The following is a 9,580-nucleotide window of genomic DNA, read 5'->3' on the forward strand; positions in this document are numbered from 1 at the left end:
TACATGCCATACTCAAAATATGCAAGCTATTATGCCAAGATGGTATACAGATAGTGTGAGCATGCCTCCGACCGTTCACAATTTCCGAGCTAGCTTGTCAACACTCGTATGCGAAAATGGCTACTTTTACCATTTCGTCCACAACTTGGTATTTTCCCCATTTTAGCCCGAATTTTAGTTTTCCTTGATCTATCATTTAAAATATAGTCTAATTAGGACTCACATTATTCAAATTGACCCAAACTCATATTTTGGCAAAATTACAGTTTTGCCCCTAAACTTTCACATATTTACACTTTTTCCCCAAACTCGTAAATTAAACTTCAGCCTTATTTCTTATGTTTTATGACATGCTGATCATTTTTCCCTTCTATGGAAACATCAAATTCTCACTCTAACATGTACTTATGACTATTAGGTATTTTTACCGATTAAGCCCTTTTTGCTCGTTTTCGCTTAAAACCGAGTAGTACAAGTTGTCTAACATAATTTAAAACCTCATATTCTATCATAAAACACCAAAATACACAAATTTCACCTATGGGTATTTTTCCAAATATGAACCCTAGGTTGAATTATTGCTAGCATAAGCTTAATCGAGCTACCGGGACTCCAAAAACGTAAAAATCATTAAAAACAAGGCTAGAACGGACTTACAATCGAGCTTGGAAGCTTGAAAAACCCTAGCCATGGTTTCTCCTTGCTAAATTCGGCCATTGGGTTGAAGATGAGCAAAATTGGCTTTCAATTTTGTATTTTAATTCATTTTACCCCTAAATGACCAAAATGCCCTTACTACTAAACTTTCCAAAAATTCCATCCATGTCCAATTTTTGTCCATAGACTTAGAAATTGGTAAAATTTCTATTTTAGACCTCCTAATTAATATTTCAAAACAATTTCATACTAGAAACTTCTAGAATGCAAGTTTTGCAAATTATTCGATTTAGTCCCTAATTTCAATTTAAGCACTTTATGCATAAAATTTCTTCACGAAATTTTCACACAATCATGCAATCATATCATAGACCTCAAAATAATCATAAAATAATTATTTCTATCTCGGATTTTATGGTCACGAAACCACTATTCCGACTAGGCCCAAAATCAAGATATTACACCTCTCCCCCCTTTAGGGATTTTCGTCCCTGAAAATCTTACCAGAAAAGTGGTCTTCACTTTTAATCTCATATTCGGTGCCGAAGAACTTTCACTTAGGCTGTACCTCCAATACATCTCTTTAATTTCTCATATGATCTGAAAGCTTACAGTCTCAACTCTCAACTGTTCTTAAATTTTCAACCCTTCTCAGTTTCCCATGATATCATGACATAAAACCCAGATCTTAACTTGATTAATGGAGACCGGAATTCCAAGAAATCCAACAATCAAAGAGACCTGAAATTCCATGAATCTGATAAGTAGGAATTCATTCAATATAGATATGATTTATAGATCTCGCCAAACATTTAACAATAGGATACATCACATTTTCCTCTTTCCGCTATGGAAATAATTCTGATATGGCCTCAAGAATAATCCTTCTCATTTCCATCCCAATATCAACACTGACAAGGATAATTTTGGTAGATCCCAATGCTCAGCTTTAACCCCTTTAACAACTCCGATTTTATGTAACATCGAATGCTCTAAACTATCACATTACCTCACTGTCTTGAAACACATCACAATTCATACAACAGTACATTACTGAAAGTCAGGAAGTCTTTACTCAATGTAGACTAGTCTAGTTCACACACTTCGGTCACCAATATTCTCATCTATCCAAACTTTGTCAACATGTAATAAACTTTTCAGCTTTCACAAGACGAAAACCTTATCATTCGTAGTGACTTTAACTAATATCCAACTCTTTCTAATAAATATACACTTCTCGTTCAGACTATTTACTCTTTTATCAATACAAAAATGAAATTATATTATCAAACTAGAGAAAAATAATCCTGACATAATTGTCACATGAAATCTTTCAAATAAATAATTCACCATACCGACTGAAACTCGCGTTTTTATCACCTATGCCTTTACTGATGTCAAATCCTTACACAGAAATTAGAAAAAGTCCCAATACTAAAATCACCACATTACCAAGATCAAATTAGAAGTATAGTCATATTTGACATGATTATCACGAGCTGAAGAACGTACTTCGAACATGAGTCATAATTGACAAATTATGGAACAAAGATAATAAGAAAACCGAATAAAGAAATCCAAAATAGAGAAACCCAGAATAAAGAAATCCAGAATAAAGAGATCCAGGATAAAGAAACCCAAGATACGATATTATGCCAGAAAATCGAAAGCCAAACTCATAGAGAAAATACAGAATACCCCGATAATTCTTCAAAGAAAGAAAGTCCAAAAGAAAACATCATTTAATCCCACTGAAATCAAATATAACAAGATCAATATATCTTCCCATACATATATATCAGATGAAGCATCAAGTAGAAGAAACAGAATCATAATATCATATGTATTCTCTCATCAATTCTCATCAGACGAAATGAAATAGAATACCCGATGAAATAGAGCAATATAAATTATAAACCAGTCAGACTACCAATGCTTTCATCCAACACCAGAATTAGAAGACATTCCCATATAACCAGAATTTCTTCAGAAGATCAATAGCCATAGAAATATTTCTGAGAACGGGTAAACACATAGAACATCTCAAAAGAGACTGCTAAATCTGTCCAATCATAATTGTCACACTCAGATAGTTCACATTTCAAATATCATTTCCCCAACTAGTTCTGCCATCACAAATTTCATATTAAACCATTCACTAAAGAAGGCCAGTTCTGAATAAATTTTGATTTACACTTTTCTCGACCTTGCACCTGAGTAATTCGATTTACCAAAGAGAATTCCTTCTCTAACTGGGACAGTGCATAATTCCAATAATCTTTATATCAATCCGATACTTTACTGACTCTGACTTTACTTATCAGGTCATTTTCAATCTCTGATCATACTTATAATTATTCTATCACTGAACTCTTTGAGTTCTCAACCGGAAACTTATTCAATACAAATCTCATGAAATTCCATTATAAGTACCATTTCGGTAAGGGGGAGGGGTTGTAGGACCTCTGACTCGACTTTCTTATACATACACATATGACACAACTTCCATCATCATAGCAACATCATCAAAATCATGTCATTCATTCAGGCAATGCAACATTCATGTCAGCTTACACAAATTTTCCTATTGTCCCATTTAGACAATATACTTATGCATGCATTCTATGTTTTCTAGATAGCTTTACTTATCCATTCATTTAATTAAATTAATTCATGCTCATGACATCATATAAGGCCAAACAAACATAGATATTTGCATCACAATCACAATTTTCATTTCGTGCATCATCATGTACATATCATTACAATCATATAATTCAATCCAACAATTTAATTAACATAGATAAGTTCATTTCATTATAATCCTTTATCTCATAAAAAGTATATATCATTAGCATTCATCAACATTAGACATCCAAATCAAGACAAGGACATTTTCATTCGTATCATAATATTATGACTTTTATTCATACCTCTACTACTTTCTATTTATTCCGTTCATCTTATCAAGTAAGCCACATACACTACATCATATGAGCATTAAGCAAATATGAATATTTATCACATATGTATCGTAAACTTTTATTCATAATTTTCTGAACCGAGACTTATCATAATCATAATTTTACTCAAATACCTTCACATAACATTGAACATGGTCGGCGCAGCTCAGTTGGAGAGTACCCTGTCTAAATAAGACGGTACTCATACGCGTCAGAAGACATCACACTATCACAGATCAGTGGCATGTATAGCTAAACTTTTACACATGCTAGGTTAGTCCGAGAATCGACTAAACCTGCTCTGATACCACCAAATGTAACACCCCATGCCCGAGACCGTCGCCAGAGTCGAACACGAGGTGTTAACAGACTTAATTCATTACTTAAACAGCTCAAACAATTTATTTTTAAAATTTTCAGTCAAGCTAGCAATCTGCATCACAGTCGCTTAAAAATTCATATCTTGAGTTCCAAAACTCTAAATCCAATTTCATAAATTTTCCCTGAAATTAGACTCATATATTTATTTACTAATTTTTTTTCTAGAATTTTTGGTGTAACAACCCTATCCCGTAACCGTCGCCGGAATAGGTAAGGGGCATTACCGGACTTGTAACTCATGTCAGAACTGTAAAATTTTAAACTTTTTCTTGAAATAAAGATCATTCATTTAAATAAGTACTAAGCACAGCCAGAGATAAAATTTAAACTTCACTAAGTAATCATTCAAAAGATGCCATTTTCGCATGGCTTATATACATTAACCAAAAATATTCTTCCGCCACTAGTCTATTCTATACATGCCATAAAAAAGTTCTAAACATAACAGTAACAAGCAGTGGATAGTGATAGTGTGACTAGTTGCTGACGATCCCCGAGCCTGTAGCTTCGCAATGAGATCTATAAAACAGAGGAAACAGAGTAAACGGAGTAAGCATTACAATGCTTAGTAAGTTTTAAGCAGTGTCAACAGATAACAATCAAATTATAACATAGTTGTTCGTATTTTTATTTCACTCTTCCTTCGGGCATACCATCCCTTTACCGAATATGCACATCTCATCATATACAATAGGCAGATAAACTTTCACATAAAAGTGAGCTCATGTGACATAGATATATCGTATGATTTCACATAACCTCTCACACTGATCCGATGTCACATAATCATAGGAATAGTCTCATAGATTGCTCTCGTATGCATCACATAACTACCTTATGATTTAGTGCAAATCAAGCTCACATATATACTTGGAGTACATACCTGTTTAACCTTTCGCATTGAATATATTTATAAGCAATTCTTATTACGAAGTCTTATAGCTTTAACCTCTACTCGGATTATCGGTGAGACCTTTAGCTCAGACAAAATCTCCACACGTAGCCATCGGGTCTTACCCAGACATAATCTCCACACGTAGTCATCGGGTCTTTAGAGCTCGGATATAGTACGAGCACGAAGCTTACGGACATTAATCAGTGATAATATTCTCGCATAAAGCCTACGGGGTTTTAACCCGGATATAGTACTGACACAAATGCCCTTCGGGACTTATCACATTTATACACTTTCACATCCATCATCATAGCAACATCATCAAAATCATGTCATTCATTCAGGCAATGCAACATTCATGTTGGCTTACACAAATTTTCCTATTGTCCCATTTATACAATATACTTATGCATGCATTCTATGTTTTCTAGATAGCTTTACTTATCCATTCATTTAATTAAATTAATTCATGCTCATGACATCATATAAGGCCAAACAAACATAGATATTTGCATCACAATCACAATTTTCATTTCGTGCATCATCATGTACATATCATTACAATCATATAATCCAATCCAACAATTTAATTAACATAGATAAGTTCATTTCATTATAATCCTTTATCTCATAAAAATTATATATCATTAGCATTCATCAACATTAGACATCCAAATCAAGACAAGGACATTTTCATTCGTATCATAATATTATGACTTTTATTCATACCTCTACTACTTTCTATTTATTCCGTTCATCTTATCAAGTAAGCCACATACACTACATCATATGAGCATTAAGAAAATATGAATATTTATCACATATGTATCGTAAACTTTTATTCATAATTTTCTGAACCGAGACTTATCATAATCATAATTTTACTCAAATACCTTCACATAACATTGAACATGGTCGACGCAGCTCAGTTGGAGAGTACCCTATCTAAATAAGCTGGTACTCATACGCGTCAGAAGACATCACACTATCACAGATCAGTGGCATGTATAGCTAAACTTTTACACATGCTAGGTTAGTCCGAGAACCAACTAAACCTACTCTGATACCACCAAATGTAACACCCCATACCCGAGACCGTCGCCAGAGTCGAACACGAGGTGTTAACAGACTTAATTCATTACTTAAACAGCTCAAACAATTTATTTTTAAAATTTTCAGTCAAGCTAGCAATATGCATCACAGTCGCTTAAAAATTCATATCTCGAGTTCCAAAACTTTAAATCCAATTTCGTAAATTTTCCCTGAAACTAGACTCATATATCTATTTACTATTTTTTTCTAGAATTTTTGGTCGAGCAAATTAGTAAAGTTTATTAGTTAAAGTATCCCCTGTTTCAGGGTTTGACTGCTCTGACCTCTATGTATTACGAATCAGATATCTCCCTGTACAGAGTTTCAATGACTATTCCGTTTGTTTCTAATAAAACTAGACTCAATAAGGAATCTGTACATATAAATCATGACTTCTAATTATCTTTGAAAAATTTATGGTGAATTTCTAAAGTCAGAATAGGGGATCCAGAAATCGCTCTAGCCCTGTTTCACAAAAATTTAAACATCTCATAAAATATAACTCATATACCTGTTTTGTTCCATCCATATGAAAATAGGCTCATAATTCTTCAATTCCATATTTTATTCACCATCTAATTATATCTCTACTATTTTTAATGATTTTTCAAACTCACGTCACTGCTGCTGTCTGAATCTATTTTATGGTAAATTTTACCTATTTCATGATTTCCATGAATTAGCTAGCAATTTAGCATACATAACACCAAATATGACCATGATTTGTCATTCCAATGGCTAATCATTACCAAGCATTTCCATACCACTCAATAACCATATCATAAGACCATAAATACAAAATGATTATAATGCTATACATGCCATACTCAAAATATGCAAGCTATTATGCCAAGATGGTATATGGATAGTGTGAGCATGCCTCCGACCGTTCCCAATTTTCGAGCTGGCTTATCAACACTCGTATGCGAAAATGGCTACTTTTACCATTTCGTCCACAACTTGGTATTTTCTCCATTTTAGCCCGAATTTTAGTTTTCCTTGCTCTATCATTTAAAATATAGTCTAATTAGGACTCACATTATTCAAATTGACCCAAACTCATATTTTTGAAAAATTATAGTTTTGCCCCTAAACTTTCACATAATTACACTTTTTCCCCAAAGCTCGTAAATTAAACTTCAGCCTATTTTCTTATGTTTTATGACATGCTGATCATTTTTCCCTTCTATGGAAACATCAAATTCTCACTCTAACATATACTTATGACTATTAGGTATTTTTACCGATTAAGCCCTTTTTGCTCGTTTTTGCTTAAAACCGAGTAGTACAAGTTGTCTAACATAATTTAAAGCCTCATATTCTATCATAAAACACCAAAATACACAAATTTCACCCATGGGTATTTTTCCAAATATGAACCCTAGGTTGAATTATTGCTAGCATAAGCTTAATCGAGCTACCGGGACTCCAAAAACGTAAAAATCATTAAAAATGAGGCTAGAACGGACTTACAATCGAGATTGGAAGCTTGAAAAACCCTAGCCATGGTTTCTCCTTGCTACATTCGGCCATTGGGTTGAAGATGAGCAAAATTGGCTTTCAATTTTGTATTTTAATTCATTTTACCCCTAAATGACCAAAATGCCCTTACTACTAAACTTTCCAAAAATTCCATCCATGTCCAATTTTTGTCCATAGACTTAGAAATTGGTAAAATTTCTATTCAATACCTCCTAATTAATATTTCAAAACAATTTCATACTAGAAACTTCTAGAATGCAAGTTTTACAAATTATTCGATTTAGTCCCTAATTTCAATTTAAGCACTTTATGCATAAAATTTCTTCACGAAATTTTCACACAATCATGCAATCATATCATAGACCTCAAAATAATCATAAAATAATTATTTATATCTCGAATTTTGTGGTCACGAAACCACTATTCCGACTAGGCCCAAAATTAGGATATTACAGAAGATGCATTACGATTGAAGTTGTTCCCATTTTCACTAAGGGATAGAGCTCGATCATAGTTGAACTCACTGCCACCGAATTCAATTTCCACATGGCAAGAGTTAGCAGAAAGATTCCTTATGAAGTATTTCCCACCTAGCAAGAAGGCTAAGTTGAGGAACGAGATCACTGTTTTCCAGAAAATGGATGATGAATCCTTGTATGAGGCATGGGCAAGGTACAAAGAATTATTACAGAAGTGCCCTCATCACGGAATCCCACATTGCATCCAACTTGAGACATTTTATAACAGTATCAATACTCACACGAGGATGGTAGTGGATGCTTCTGCTAACGGTGCTCTCCTTTCTAAGTCTTATAATGAGGCTTATGAAATCATTGAAAGGATTGCTAGCAACAATTACCAGTAGCCAACCAATCAAGTAGCACCAGGAAGACGAGTTTCCAGAATACATGAAGTAGATGCTCTTACTTCACCCGCATCCCAGGTATCATCAATATCCTCAATGTTAAAAAATCTTACTACTAATGGGTCTAACAGTTTTGCAGCACAGCCACCTAACCAATTTGAAAATATAGCCTGTGTCTATTATAGGGAAGGACATTTGTTTGAAGAATGTCCATCAAACCCAGAATCCATGTACTACATAGGTAACTAGAACCAAAATCGAGGAAGGCAAGGACAGCAATCCAATTTCTATAACCCATCATGGTGAAACCACCCAAACTTTTCCTGGAGTAACCAAGGGTTTGGAACCAGTAACACTTAAGCCCAGCCTAGACCAACCCAGCCGCCTAGTTTCCCCCAACAAGTTCAGAAAGTAACCCAAGCTGAACCATCTAATGGCTTAGAAAATTTGTTGAAGGCATACATGGCCAAGTATGATGCCTTAATCCAAAGCCAAGCAGCTACATTGAAAGACCTAGAAAACCAAATGGGCCAGCTTGCAACTGAACTCAGAAACCAACCACAAGGTGCTTTACCTAGTGATAAGGAGAATCCGAGGAATCTAGGGAAGGAGCATTGCAAAGCGTTGACATTGAGGAATGGAAAGACAGTAGAGCCCAACACCATCGAAGTTGAAAAGGAGTAAGCTGACGCTCAAGATCTAGAGGAAGTTCAACCGAGTGTTGAAATTCCAATTTCACAAGAACTAGGCTCTGCAAAACCGGACAAGGTAATTTCAGAACCAACTAATTCTGATCAACTAATAACTCCGTTAGATGCAGAATTGCCACAGAAGATGAATCAATCAGTTCCAATAAAGAAACCACAACCACCCTACCCTTAAAGACTTCAAAAGGAGAAGCAGGAGATTCAATTCAAGAAGTTCCTAGACATACTCAAGCAACTTCATATCAACATCCTGTTGGTTGAAGCACTTGAGCAAATACCGAACTACGTCAAATTCATGAAGGATATCCTGTCCAAAAAATGAAGACTTGAAGAATTTGAGACGGTAGCATTGACGAAGGAATGCAGTGCATATCTTCAAGACAAATTACCCCCAAAGTTGAAGGATCCTGGATGTTTTACCATACCTTGCAACATTGGAGCAACATATTGTGGTAAGGCATTATGTGACTTAGGTGCGAGTATTAACTTGATGCCTATGTCAATATTTAGGAAGTTGGGGATAGGTGAAGTTAGACCA

General features: G+C 34.6%; 1 non-coding gene across 1 annotated transcript; it reads right to left on the bottom strand.

Annotated features, from left to right (window-relative positions):
• Positions 1-8,074: 8,074 nt before the first annotated feature.
• Positions 8,075-8,181, bottom strand: LOC121210510 (small nucleolar RNA R71). The gene has a single exon (XR_005905628.1). It is a non-coding gene; the product is annotated as a small nucleolar RNA R71 (small nucleolar RNA).
• Between the last annotated feature and the right edge of the window lie 1,399 nt (positions 8,182-9,580).

Source organism: Gossypium hirsutum, chromosome A11, assembly GCF_007990345.1.
Source record: "Gossypium hirsutum isolate 1008001.06 chromosome A11, Gossypium_hirsutum_v2.1, whole genome shotgun sequence".
NCBI classification, from domain to species: domain Eukaryota; kingdom Viridiplantae; phylum Streptophyta; class Magnoliopsida; order Malvales; family Malvaceae; genus Gossypium; species Gossypium hirsutum.